The following is a 15,883-nucleotide window of genomic DNA, read 5'->3' as shown; positions in this document are numbered from 1 at the left end:
TTGGCAATATGCTCTCTAAAAGATGCTTCATCCTTTTGACATGTTGCAACTTGGTGCACATGTTCATCACTTGCTTTTTGAATTTTGGGTGTAAGTAGAGTGCCATGAAAACATAGATGGATAGAAACACTTACTTTTCGCCAATTGACTGTACGCAGTGCTAGCAACTTATTAGCCAAATGAATTGAGTCCAAGATTTGGATAGTGAATGGGTTTATTTAGTGGTGGAATCCCCATCTTGGTACACGTTCTATTGTTCCTCATGCTTGCAATCCAATGGTATTAGGTCCTAGGACAAATCAAGAGAGATGCTACTATCTTGTAAACTAGTAATGACACAAGATATCCTTGCCTTTGAACAATTGCTTTTGTGTGATTTTCAATCACTTCAGCCTTCCATGTCACTATTATAATCCTTGCTTAGTGATATTGCTACCTTGGCTTATATGTATGTCCCATGTTGTTGGCTAAACACATGCCATGTCTTTCTGGTCAACCTAAAATTCAATTCAATGGAAGTCCTTAACCTAATTCGGTTTGGTGACCATCATCTAGCTTGTGAGTCATCTTGATTCCGAGTCATACTTGTAGGCATGAATGTGACATAGCATGGCTAACATTAAATATCAATCCACGTGACAAGTAGCTCATTGGGGACTTTAGCTAATATAATTGAACTATTTTAGGTTTACCCAATACTTTATACAATTAAGAAAAAGAGGTAGTGACTTATTGCATTTATCAAAATCAACTACAAGTTATGCAAACTTGTCCATGTAACAAAACTAGACAAAAGCTTTTAAGTGCACAATCTATCAATCTCTTTAATAGAAGCCTCACATTAGGATGTGTTAAAATGAAAAAAAGACAAGGATGGCTTTTCCATTTCATAAGTTTGAAACTCTTTAGATCTTTGGTGAATTCTTATCACAATTAGACAAAAGAAGAGAAGTTATCACATATATTTTTAGAAGCGAAAAGATTTTTGCATGGCAACCCTAAACCATTTTATTGTATATGCTATATTAGTCCACATGATTTCCACTCTAACCCTTTCAAATACAAGTAGATAGATTGGTGAGCTAGATCCTTACATTTAGTGTGCACTCATATTTTTGAAAGTGCAATATTCCTTATATTTACTTTGCACACTCATATTTTTGGAAGTCTAATATTCTATTTTATCTTTCTTATTCCCTTGGGTAACCAAGTAAGGAAGAACCTCTTGCCATACTCCATCCACACAACTATCCCAAAATAAGTGCTTGAGGAATTCATCCCTATCATAAATGCACTTTTTATTTGTAATTTTTTCTTTTTAAGCTTGTTGTCTAACAATTGTGCCCCATAATCATCTTCCACAAAAATTTTCTATCGATGATTGAGAGGCAATGCAAGGAACCAATTCCTATGAAGGCAATCTCTCAATTTGTCTTTTGTGATGCTCAACTCCTAGATTTTTAACACTCCCAACTTCCAAATCACCTTTGACACTCGTGTTTTTGATTTCTTTGGTGTAAAGTTCCTACAAGATATTTTTCCTCACTAGCCTTAACTACCGAAAACATTGTGTAATCTCCCCACGTCTTTCTTATGACTTAAAGCTTGCACATTTATTGGCAATTAATTCCCAAGATAACCTACAAACATTGGTAAATTTTTAGTTATCCCTAGCTTCCTCAAATGATATAATGCTTCCATCTTGCTTACTCCATTGATCCATTATACTAAGTCCTTGCTTGCGTTCCCTTAAAAAGAAAAACAAACAAACTATTCTACCCACAATTTAGCAAGAGGTGGGGTCAAATACCCATGACCAATTCAAGTTCCCTTCTTCCTTCAACTTATTTACGTTAACATTCAATTTGGCATTCCTGATATCTCCTCCATGACTCAATGATACTTCTTGGTAAACCATGTTGTTTGATGTTTTTAATGGCTTGAGTTGCCACTAAGTATTCCTCTACCAAATTCTACGATCTATATAGTTTCATGTTTTTGTAGAGTATTATATCCAAAAACATTTGGGTCCAAGGAGACTCTTGCATCCAACATCTTCATAGTAGCTTGGTCCTCAAAGCATCATATTCATCCTCTATGTTTTGCAATTGCAAACCCCCATATCTCTTGGCTTTCTTAGAGATTGTATCAATATCACGGCATGCACCTAATTTTCCCTCACTTGCCCCACATGAACCCACCCACAATGGAAACACATTCCTTCTAAAGACTTGAATTCAAGCAAATCAAAGGGATGCAGAATAATATTTCCAATTCCAACATCTCAATTTCTTCCTTAACTTATCTTCTCTAACACCCAACTTGTTATCTCTATGTATTTTGTCTCAATTAAGATCCAAAAACCTAGATACCTTGTGATTTTTCCTTTGTTGGTGATTTGTACCTTCCCATTACAAATTGGCCAAATCATCCTTAGATACAAGAAAGATTTTCTATTGTTGAGTGTAAAGGCTATAGCTCTCCCATATTAGTCAACTAGCTCTAAGACATTATCCAAATTGCTTTTTTCAACCTTGAACATCACAAACGAATCTTTCACAAAACCCTACCCAACCAGTTGCTTCCCCATGTAAGAAATACGCTCCAAATCACCACCATTTCAAACCAATTTTTCTATAATCCAAAATAGTGAGCGAGTTGCAAGTGAAAATAGCAAGGAGCTAATTGGGCATCCTTGCCTTGTTGGAGATTTGCTTAAATGCCCATCCCTCAAAAAGTGCCAAACATTGTAAGCCCCCTAAATGAGGATAAGCAATGAGGGCACTCCGGATTGATAGGTTTTCTAGTGGAAGGAGTCTAACCTTGAAAATTAGATTTTTATGGGATGGCCTATATGAAGTTCATTTTTGAGTGTAGTAGTTTTAATGAAGATAGTGACATACATATGGTGACAAGTTATGAGGTGCACCTCATCTATGGGATTCGAGGCTATATACTTGGGTGATGGTTGGTGGGTCAATTGGACCATGTGAGTAGTGAGTCAAAGCGAAACCACATGAGTGGGGAATTGCCCATGTGCATCTACAACTAGTCGATCTCTAACACTATATATATATATATACATATATATAGATATATATATATATACATATATATATATATCGACAATGCTAACCTCTTGTAGAACATAATTATTGAGCCATTGTCCCCATATAGCATCTACCTTGATCATCATCGAAGCTCATACAAATGCATGAGTGGACATAGCCTTCGGTGATTAGTTGTATTAGTTTAATAAAAAAGAAAATTTTTTGTTATCTCCTATTCTCTCTTATACTTGTGTTCATTGTTTGCTTTGCTGCATAAATAATCTCTATGGGTAGATTTTGACCACTCCATCCATGAAACTTATGCTCTTGCATGAAGATTGCATCCATATTCAGATTAACCATCCATTTCCATAATAGGCTCCCTTTCACATTGCCATTAAGGCCTTTGGTGTAGAAACTTGTAACTCAACCTTGCTCATGCATCATTTTTATTGTGCTAGTTAAGACTTTGCATTCTTTCAATACCCCTTATCCCCATTATCCAAAGCACCTTACTCATTGAACCATGCGTTTAGTACAATTCTATCCTATTTCCCCAATCTATCCACCTTAATCTGCACCCAAAAGTGGCCATGATTTTAAACCCCATATTGCCCTAATCCCTTAATAGTAGATGCCACGTGGGTTTGAGCATCCATACTTGTGTATTCCATGTCCAATTGTTTTAAAGGGACCTTAGCTTAGCTAAGTAAAGGGATTTGCCCATCCTCTATGATTCTTTGGAATGACCACTTTGTTCAAAAAATATTTGACCTTATTGCATGTACTTTTATGTTGCTTCCTTCTAGCCAAATACCACTTCAAAAACCCCATTGCCTCCAAAATATATGTAATCAATTCTATCATCATTCTGAACAATAGTATTAAACCATGTGGCTACATGTACATAACTTTGGGAGGTTCTCTTGCAAAAACCAGGACTACTCTTATGTAAACCTAAGCACATTATTGCATACCTTCTCAACATCAAACACATTATTCCATACCTTATCAGCATCAAGAACCACCCTTTTAGATGAATCATTAGCTTTTTCCCTCTATTTTTCTCCTCTATGTCAAATTATGTATCCTTTGCTAATGGGGCTTTAACCCCAAAACACAATTGATTGCAAGCTCTTGCCATGAACTTCAGTTTTTCTTTATTTCTTCTCATGCAAGGTTGCAACCAACCCTTTGCTCAACACTATTCCCTCATTTCTCCTATAGTCTCACCTTCCATGACCACATCTTTCTGAATGGGCTTGCTCAATTTCTTTCAGCAAGCCTATGTGGAAGTTTGCATGCAACGAACTAACTCTTTTGTGGCTTTGTGCCTAAGTAGCAATGTTCTAATTAGGTTTAGTAGGATTTTAGTTTCCATAAACAAATGCATGAATACATTGCCACATTGCGAGCTACTCCTCTCCTTGTTACCTCATATATTCTTCCAAAATGTATTTAGTATGTAATGTAAATGTTTGTTGGAAAATTTGGAGACTCCCACATGTATAACCTATAAAGAATCTATTAGAATTTTGAACCTTGATTTTTCTTTTGCAAGAAAATACTGGATTGAAAATATTAGCCATTAAAGTTATCCTTGTTATTGAAGACATGGATCATTCATTGAACATAATATTAGCATGTGTACTAACTAGGGAGACTATATTAGTATTCTTTAGTCCTCTAACAAATTCCACAATGGGATGTAGTCCCATTATGTTTACAGAGTTTGAAACTTAAAAGGGAAATGCTCCAAAATAGTCCTATACACATGGTGAGTGATCCCAATTAACTAGTTTTGTACACATGATTAGCCCATTAGAAAATTCATGGGACATCACTATAGAAACTATTTATAAACATATGTGAAGTATGGAATTTAATATCCTGATATCATGCAACTGAAATAACTCATTTATATACAAGTCAAGCACTAAGTCTACAAGCTTGTTAGCTTTACTAAAAAGTCAAATGAGCCATTTGGTTAAATAGTGCTATTGATTAATGTTGAGAAAATTACTAAGCTAAGTCATTACACAATCCTCATCATATCAATTGGGAGGTGTATGTACTAATCGAAAGTATGAGTTATGCTACTAATTGGACATTTTTTACACAAGTTTTCCATAAGGAAGTAGTTTTGAGCCAATTTGTAATGTGTTATCGTCTTGTTCACAAAGCAAATGAGTTTTTTGAGTCCCTATAAGCAAGCCCATTAAAAACCATTTGTTATTTAGGAATTTATTTTATTAAGATGAAATATAAAAAACGTCACAAGGGATTGCCTAAATGAATGTTGTGCAAAACTATTAGGAATGGTCACAAGTTTTACTAGAGAATTCAAGTTGGGTTAAAAGATGGAGGGGAATATAAGCTATCATAAAACATGCTTGAGAATATGTTTGTTAAATAATAGATTCTTAAAATAGCCTATTTATCTTTCGAAATGCAATTGTATGATTAGGAACAAAATATCCTAGTGTTTAGAAGTCATTCCAAGAAGATATAAAATTTAGGGCTTGCGGTCATAATAAAGACATCCTTCATGAGACCATTACTAGGGTAGCATAGACATGATCCATGATTTTTTCATATTTGCACAATAAAGTAGGCACTATGGAAATGTGCAAACTCTAAACATAAGCAGCATAGGCATGAACCATGAATTTTGCATATGCATGTAAATCAAAGCCTCTCGAAACCACCGCCATGTCCCATTCCACTGTAGGAAGTTTTCCAAATACTTATAATATTGTAGTACATCCAATAATGAGAATAGATAGAAGTATGGATACCCAAGACTTGGATGGTCATTAAGCTGCCTTGGAGAAGGCACTCATGTCTATATCGATGATCCTCAAATGCTTATCTAGAAAGTAGAAATAGTTGAACCTCATTGCCTATGACAAACAACCTTGGAGAAGCACATAATGGATTCCTTGCATTTAGCCACATCCTACCAAAGGGTTTACCCATGTGAGAATAAATGAGGAGCATTCTCATCATGGACTTGAAGGTACACTAGCCTTCAAGGGTTCACAAACCTCATCATAAATTGAAGCATGTAGAAAGCCAGATAGAGAAAAATAACATCAAAGATAGGCATGAGGTCATGAAGCCTTCTCTCATACTCCCTCCTTGGCTTACCATAAAGATGAGGAATCTAAGTCACCCTTGCCATTTACCTCCTCCTTCCAAAAAGCCACTAGCTTCTTTATAATCCCTCCAAAGATATCCCTTCTTATTGTAAGCACTACCATATAGTCAGTTCCAACTTGAGAAGCTAAGTCTCCCTTGTAACTTGAAAGAACACTCATGTTTTTCACAAACCAAGCATCCATGACGATACTTAAAGTTGAGACAATCAAGACCCTGAACCTTATCCCCTTTGTAAATACATAGGGGTGCCATTAGAGAGAAATTGAAGATATAAATAAGAAATGTAGAGAGAGATACTTGGGATGACAAAGTAATCAAAGAGCCCCAAAAAAAGGACCAAATTCAATAATTTGAGAATATTTGGCTCAATCACACATGAATGCAAAGTATAAACAAGATTAGGATCAATGGTGAACATAGACAAGAGCTAGCACTGAATCAAACATGAAAGACCCTATCTCAAGTACAAAACAAAAAGGTTAGAGCATGAGGAATGTAAAATCCATGTTTAGACAATTAGGAGTAGTACTCGCCATTAAATATAATAAGCATCATCATAGGAAAACAAAACATCAAAGAGATTAGTAAGACATCAAGGTCATTTAGCTTGATTAAGAGTAGGAAATAATGTAAATAGTGTCACACTTCTAAAATAGGTTGCACATGTTATAGACAAGCCACTAGCAATAGATAATACTTGCAAGGTGAAAATGAAATGATTAGCAACCACTCTAATAGTCTACAATTGGTAGACACCAACATAGGGAACACAATTATACTTAACTTGCAGCCAACCAAACACAAACATTTGTGGCACCAAGTTCTAGAGATTGAGACATTTGATACAGTGAGAGTTCACAATAGAAGGGAAAGAAATAACATAAGGCACAAAACACAAAACAATGTGAGCAATGAACAAGAAGAGGAGAGACTTATGAATGGGATATTGATCATAGAAAGTAGTAATGGCCAACATAGGGAACACAATTATACTTAACTTGCAGCCAACCAAACACAAACATTTGTGGCACCAAGTTCTAGAGATTGAGACATTTGATACCATGTGAGAGTTCACAATAGAAGGGAAAGAAATAACGTAAGGCACAAAACACCAAACAATGTGAGCAATGAACAAGAAGAGGAGAGACTTATGAATGGGATATTGATCATAGAAAGTAGTAATGGCCAAATGTCTTTGCTTGTAAAAAAAAACCATGCATAAGCACATTGTGATTATGGATTCCCCCTTTAACCATCCTTTACAGGGGTCCCCCATGTGAGAACCACCAATTAGGACCAGCTTATTATTGTATCTCCCATCATGGATTTCAAGGCAAACCAACTTTGGGGTTTCAAACCGCTAATTAATCAATGTATATAGAAATCCATGTTCAGCAAAAATTTACATCAAAATATATTAGTGAGATAGGATTCCCCACTACCACCACCTTGTCATAGTCCCTCTTTGGCTTGAGAACTAATGAGAAGTGACAATATTTCTAGGACTAAATGACTGATTACATAGCTATAGTAGCCTTAGAAAATTCCTCTTTGTTAGTACATGGGGGTGCCATATTAGATAGAAAATTAATAATAGAAATGAGGAAGGTAGAGAGAGAGAGAGAGAGAGAGAGAGAGAGAGAGAGAGAGAGAGAGAGAGAGAGAGAGAGAGAGAGAGAGAGAGAGAGAGAGAGAGAGAGAGAGAGAGAGAGAGAGAGAGAGAGAGAGAGAGAGAGAGAGAGAGTAGTCAAAAAGCCTAGATAAATGTTAGAATTCTCTAGTTCATGATACACAATTCAATCACGCACAACATAGAATTGAGTGTTAGCACTGAATCAAACACAATGAAGCACAAAATGTAGAAGTTAGATTGTGAGGAGTCCAAAATGTAAATTTAGATAACTAGGATAAAAAATTGTGAGAAAGTGTAGCCAAACATTAGCATAATCATCCAATATGATAGTCAAAATGATCAAATGTTGTCATAAGATAGCAAAATATTAGATAAATCAACAAGATATTGAGGTTGCCATCCAAAACACAAGGTTGATCAACTAAATGAGAGTAGAAATATTATAAATGTTGTCATCACTTTTGAGCTAGGCTACTTAGGTGTTGCATATTAATGCCCAACAGGAGATAATTCTTAGAATATGAAAATACAATGATTAGTAGCCACTCCAAGAGAAAATATAGTTAGAAGACACTTTAGCAGAGTGAAACATAGCTCTCTTAAACTTGCAAATATACCAAATGCAAATAAATAGAGCACCAAGCTCTAGAAATCTAGATGTTTACTATGTAAAGTGCACAATGGAAGTGAAAGAAATAAACATAAGGTATGAAACATGAAATGAAAAACAAGAAAGAAGAAGAGAGCTATGAACTTAGAGAGACTCATGAATGAGCAATAAAATCCATAGTGAAGGCACAAAAATGAATACAATACACATATGTTGGTAACCACCACTCATGCTAGTCATTGTGCCTCTAGCCAACCTCTCTTGGTGAAGTGGCTTATATATAGGTAACAAGGGAGAAATCGAAAGATTAGGTTGACAAACATGCAAGCACCTAACATCAATTGGTTGGCCAATATATATGTGTCATCTAGAGGGCAAATTGTGCCTCCTAGATGACACATATATATTGGCCAACCAATTGATGTTAGGTGCTTGCATGTTTGTCAACCTAATCTTTGGATTTTCTCCCTTGTTACCTATATATAAGCCACTTCACCAAGAGAGGTTGGCTAGAGGCACAATGACTAGCATGAGTGGTGGTTACCAACATATGTGTATTGTATTCATTTTTGTGTTGACTATGGATTTTATTGCTCATTCATGAGTCTCTCTTAATTCAGTAGCTACTCTGTCTTTCTTGTTTTTCATTTCGAAATCTTATGTTCTTTGCCATTGCACATGTAGATGCCTTGTTATTCTAATTAGGATTTTTTGTGACTTTAATGTGATGGTTGCCACAAAGGCACTACTTGATATGATACATTGAGGGACATGATGACAAAAGCACTCATATGGCTCTTTCACAAGTGGATCGTGGATTGAATTAGGTTCAATAATATTTGTAGAAGTTTTTTACATTCTCTTGTTCAAAAAGGGACTCTTTTCCCTTTTTTTTCCTCTATAATCTTTAAGATCATGGGCTTTTTCTTAAGAGGCACCTTATACCTAGCTAGGTGTAGTTGGGATGATCAAGGGGCTATTGCTCCATGTCCCATTGTTTTTCTCTATAGTATTTAACATTATGAGCTTGTGCTTGAGAGGAAACACATACCTAGCTAGGTATTGTTGCACTACATGAGCTCAACATCAGGGTCATTAGACACAACCCTTATTATTTCAAGGCATGATGTACCTAGTCATGTGGATGTCTCTCACCTAGCCAACTTACATGCGAAACTTGCCTCAAATATAGATCTATTATTTGTAAAAATAGATCAACTAGAAGCTTTTTACCTTGTTGTTGTCATGATACCTTGATAAACAATGCTCCACAATCCATGTGATGCCACTAGGTTCAATCCATGTCCTCGCATCCACCTTCCCACACAATATGGAGAGGAGAAGGGGGGAAGGTAGAGTGAGATGAGCTACTTGGTTCAATCCACATCTACACACAATATGGAGAGGAGAAGGTGGAGAATAAGGGGGGAAGGTAGAGTGAAATGAGCTTCACGACAAGTCCTCACTCACTCTCAACTAAACCTTGCGTACACACCCTCGACCTCACCTCTCACCATGATGGATAGGAAGAAAGTAGAATGGCAAGAGCTTCTGTCTACCATGTCCCACACTCCCTCTCTCCCTCTCCTTTAGTCTCACATAAGCATGAAAAGAGAAGAAAGTGCAAAGACTCCCAATTTTTCATACACATGAATAGCCTCCTCTATTTTCTCATCCTCATTGGCATCTATCCCATTTTCATGAGCCTAGACTAGTCTTCTCAAAGTGCATGCATCCTTCTTATATCACCTAACTATGCAACATGTTGTATGATACAAATTATGCAAGTATTTATTGCACATTGCTAATAGTAATTTTCACGCTACCAAAATTATCTACTAAAAATTATGGTGTGTTCTTTACTTGATCTTGGATCTTTTTACATGGTGTCATTGATACTATGCCCCCGTTCTAGACAATTTTCAATCCCATGGCACTCACATAGAAGGTAGCATGACATAGTTTGCACCAAAGATGAGGAATTCTAAGGCACTCAATGAAGAGCCCTAGTAGAGGAGAGAAATTTTTTGTTGATCAAGGACTAAACCTAAAGATGGGATGGATCTTGTTGAGATTGTAGGCGGCTAGTACTCTAATGGATGATGTATAAAAGGTTATATCTATGGAGAGATGATGGCTGCTTAGACTTAAGTGGTGGCATCGAGGAAGAATAAGACATAGGTCATGGAATGACAATGATGATGTAGGGACCATCAATGTTAAGGGGTCTTCAAAGATCCTTCACAAATCTATAAGTCAACTTGTGCTCTTTCTATTGGTTGAGATATGGAGCTCCACATAAGCTGGTGTGAGGTGCCTCCTCCAACAGACCCGGAGGAGTCCTCTTAGTAGTCGAATGAAATTCATATCCATGCACATCACCATCCATTCTCCCCATGGGAAACCTAGGACTTAGTTGAACATAGGAATCTCAGTTCTATGTCATATAGGGGAAGTGTGGACAAGTCACCTCTAACAACAATCTAACGCCCTCCTAAGAAAGACCACTTTGTAATCAATAAAAGGTAGGAGTGAGGTTAACACCGCACTTGGTTCAAAGAGAGTGAGAGACAAGGGAGAGCGTAACTTGATCCCCCTACCCATAAGGTAAACTCTTAGCTTTGGCCCCCTAAAATGGTGTTAAACCTGGTAACTAATCCTAGCGATATTGGGAGGGTCACGATTTAATCATCTCTATCTAGTGTTGGAAAGTTACCCGACTTATCGAGTCCACCCAGCCATAGGTGTTCGATCGTCAAGATTGAAGCCTCCCACTTTCCTCTATTAGGTTTGCTTTAGTTTTCTAATTAGCAAAGCATACTACCACACTATTGGACATATTAAAAAAAACTTTCTTTTATTACTCAGTTAATCTGGGTTCATTAAACTTAATCTTTAGCACATAACAAAAAATTTGGAAATCAAATACTTTATTTCATAATAACAAGCAAAACCATCGTTCCGTAGAGTGGTACAAAATCGTCTTTCCACAAAAAGACATTATCCAACCTAGGATACGACCTTTCAATTTTATAGGATTGGGATGTATGTGATTACACTCCGTCTATGGTCAATAGGAAATTTACTAGCTTAGAGCCCCTCTAAGCTTCCCTCAGCCACCTCAGGAACCATCCTACATAGTGGGGGCACTTATCACTCGACCCTTTGCCCTCTCAGGTGCTCGAGTGATCAAAAACCAAAAAACACCTACCTCCCTCGGGAGCAGAGGACTCCCACCAATAGGTAAGTTTTCCACACTCCGTAGAGTGTTAGGGAGCATTGGGTTGGGGACCCCAACATCCCGAACCAACCATAGGACTCCCACCCTCAGGAGCAGAGGACTCCCACCCATTGGTAAGTTTTGCACACTCCGTAGAGTGTTAGGGAGCATTGGGTTGGGGATCCCAACATCCCAAACCACCACAATCCACAACTCATCTAGTTATTACAAGCACGGAATCATAAGAGACATAATTCATCATTCACAAATCCAAAAGTAGACATAACCATAAAACATTTTTAACACACTTGTCAATGTATGCGATGTATAGAATCTATGTCCCTCATCAATTCCCATGTTCTTTCCTAAAAAGAAATTGATAAACATGTTTTTGTAAGTTTAAGTATATTCTAACTAATCGTAATCTATGTAACAAACTTATCCTATGGGCTTTTCTAACATTACTAACTTATCCCTAATTTTATCGTAAGATGCAAAAAAGCAATAACATAAAATAGAAAAATTAGGAAGTTGTAGAGTTAATAGTTTAAAAGTAATCATTTTCTTATGTACTAAACCTGTCTCCGTTCAACCATCCATCGCGATTACGGGGTATGACCGCAATCTCAGTTTGTTGTGGAATAACCGATCCTTCGGGTTGAATGGATTCGGGGGGTAAAATCCAGTTGTGCTTCAGCTTCATGTTGAGTTCCCTTAGCAGCAACTACTTCCTCATGTTGGGGAGCTCTCCGAGCATGACCTTGCTCAGCATCTTGACGTCTCTTGGGAGCCATGGAAGAAGCTTGATGGATTTGAGTAGCGCTTCCACGTAGGCGTGGAGAGAGAGAGGCTCGGCTGATTACATAGCAGAGCTTCATCGCATCAACAACATAGAGACTTCTACATGGATTGTTGTTTTCTTTCTAACGTGATGCTCTATCCCTGTGTATATAGTAATCCGGGGGGGTTTTTGAAGAGAGAACGCTTGCTTTTAGTGTTTTTGATGACATCATCAATGATGTCAAAGAAGGGCTCTGTTTTTTGAACATAGCGTGGAGATAAAGATATAGCGAGCACCACGTGTTGTGTTGTCGGACGGGCAGCGTCACTCCAAGGCTCATGGCCAAGGCGGTGACCAAGGCTCAACAACCAAGGCATCTTGGCCTTTGCATACTTGACAATGGGCTACGAAGGCTTCGTTGGCGCTATTGGCTATGCGCGAGAAGCTTCCACTGGCTTGTAGGAAAAGCTTCCCAAGAGATCATCCATCCCCCGATAGTATCGTCACCCAAGTGCACTTAACTGCCAAGTGACTATCCACTAAGCTAGTTCTTTTTGTTGTTCTATACTAAAAACACAGTTTCAATAAGCTTGTCTTGGGAGGGTTTCCCAAGCCTTCATTCCATAAACTGGCATTTAATACCTCATCAATTATCTTTATAGTTAGAGCTAGTTTTAAAAATGTGCAATCTTTACCATTTTGTTTTCAACATAAATCAAATTTTGGAATGTATATGCACATTGTTTATTAAAATAAATTAAGTAATGGGGACATTACAGCTGGCATCCAGTACATGCCTTGATGATATGGCAAGACTTTACTCATCGTCCTGTTAGGTTATCGACATGGGGATATGCTAATGATTCAATAGCTAAGCCCATGCAGTTCGCTCTTAGCAATGGCACATTCATTGGACCATCTCAACTGTTCTTAGTAGGTGCATATTAGTCTCTCATCATACTGTGAACTAAGTTCTTTTGTGTGGAAAAATAAGAAAGAAGAAGAAGAAGATTTTAGTCCTACTTCTCTATGTGCTCAAGTCTCCATTGTGTGTGTGCTTTTGGTTGCTTTTCCTCTCTCCTCTTCTCTATTTTGATGGTATAAGAGCCACCTCTCACCTATGCAGAGCTCAATCAAAGGCTAAAGTAAAGGCAATAGAGCACAAAAGTAAGCAAGCAATGGGTAATGAGCTCTTACATCTTGTTCAATTTGCCTTGGAATACATTCCAAGGAGGCTCATAGGCTAGTAGGGCTATAGTCTTCAATTGCAACTTGGTGAACATGAAGAGTAGGCTATAGTCTTCAATTGCAATGAAACTTCGGGGCATAAAGAGTAGTGTATATAATACAAATAAGCCCTTTTGAGATTTTCCAGAATGATTTTTGCTATCTAAAGTCGTTTGGGCCTTTGTTCGAGCCTTGTAAGTTGGTCAAAACCAATTTTTGGATATATTGCAAATTTGGTTGTGTTTGTTGGTTTACAAATATAGAGGTTATAGATTTTGACTTTGTAAGGCTTCTGGTGTTTGCTAGGTTGCAAACATAGAGGAAATCTAAATATAGATTGCAGATTGCAATCTATATAAAAAAGGCTATGTGTTTTAGTTGTAATACAACCTAGTATTTGCTTGGTTGCAAATTGCAAGTTTTGCAAGGTTGCTTATATTATCAAAATATTTGACAATTTTAATAGAATTGTGAGTGAGAAGCTTGATAAAAATAATTATCTTGCATGGAAGTTATGGGTGACAAATTTCTTGAAAGATAAAGGCATTTTGAATTACATTGAAGGAGATATGACAATGGTACCCAAAGTCCCTCGATGAAATGCCACTACAAAACAAATAAAGGCTAAAAAGGATTATGAGCAAACATAGAGTAAAGTGATGTAATGGCTATTCATAAGAATCTGAAATCCCTGATATTTCTTGGAATAATCTAGCAGATTGTTTGAGCTAAAAACAAAGGCCGAAAAGTTACAGTTCAAGTTAGAGCTAAATCAAGTTAAAAGAGTGAATCTATCCATTAATAACTATGCAATAAAGATAAAGAGTATTGTGGAAGCTCTTAGATCTATCAGTGTAGTAATTCATGATGATGATGTTGTGTGAGCATGTTTGGACGGGACCTAGAGATGAGCACAAGAGCTTGAGGTCATCTATGGATACCAATGAAAATATCCTTGACTTTGCATATTTGATTTCTATACTGATACTACTTGAGGAGAAGAATGTTGGCTTGGATTCCTCTTCTTCTTAAAATAAGAGTAAGTCTGAACAAGTATTTTATTCTACAAGCAAAGATAGAGGTCTTAGTCATGCATTTCCACATAAAAAGCATATATTGAAGAAGCCACTTGAGTTTATACATTGTGATGTATGGGGTTCTACAAAGACTACAACTACGAGTGGTTACAAGTATTATGTCTCCATTTATAATCATACTAAAAAAGTGTGGTTTTATTTTTATGCATGAGAAAAATGAGATGTTCACTTACTTTAAAAGCTTTAAAGGTTTGATTGAGCAGATAAGGCTACATACTAAATATCTAAGATCAAATGGAGGATGAGAATACTTCTCCAAAGAGTTCTAATTTTTTGCAAAAAATAGTATTTAGAGGCAGTTTACATGTATGTATGCCCGGTAGCGAAATGGAGTTATTGAGCAAAAAAATAGGCATGTTGTAGAGGTGGCTTGAGTATTGATGTCCAAAAAAGACTTACCTGATTAGTATTAGGCTAAAGCAATTGCTACTATTATATACATTGTGAATAGGACACCTACAACTACTATACATGGTATAATAGTTTAGGAAAAGTATATAGGTAAAAAGCCAAATTTATCCCATTTTGAAAGTGTTTGGATATATTGCTTATTTGCATATTCCCACTGAATTGTGTGATAAATTGGATTAGAAAGTAGAAAAATGTATATTTTTTGAATAATTTCTTGAGAAGAAAGGATATAGATGCTATAAGACCTACTACACATGAGTTGAGAGTCAATGGGGATGCTATTTTGTATTAAATGAGCAGTTGGTACAGTAAAGCAACATACAATTGGGACTAATGTGCATGTGAGAGTATAGCTATGTAGAAAATAGGTAGCTAGTCATATAAATTGAGTGGGCCATGGAGTCTCCTAGTCATGGGTCTATTGATAAACCTTGGAGTAGTAGATTACAGTCACAAATTACTCCACCAAATACATCACAAGTGTAATAAAAGATGAGCAGAAGGTCATGGATTCACCTATTATGACTTATATAACATCAATTTTCTCTCGTGTTGATGTGGATTCAAATGTTTCTAAACAAAGCTTGGATGAAAAGTTTGGAATTCCATCTATTAGGACACCTAGTCAAAGGAAGACACAAGAGGATGGTAAGGCACCTCCTAGTAGTGATCCATGTCCAAGCAAGTCAACC

Source organism: Lygodium microphyllum, chromosome 7 (genome assembly GCF_053477565.2).
Source record: "Lygodium microphyllum isolate KBCC chromosome 7, Lygodium_microphyllum_v1.1.10, whole genome shotgun sequence".
Taxonomy (NCBI): Eukaryota; Viridiplantae; Streptophyta; class Polypodiopsida; order Schizaeales; family Lygodiaceae; genus Lygodium; species Lygodium microphyllum.
The sequence above is the reverse complement of the archived record's forward strand: the minus strand, read 5'-3'. Positions refer to the sequence as shown.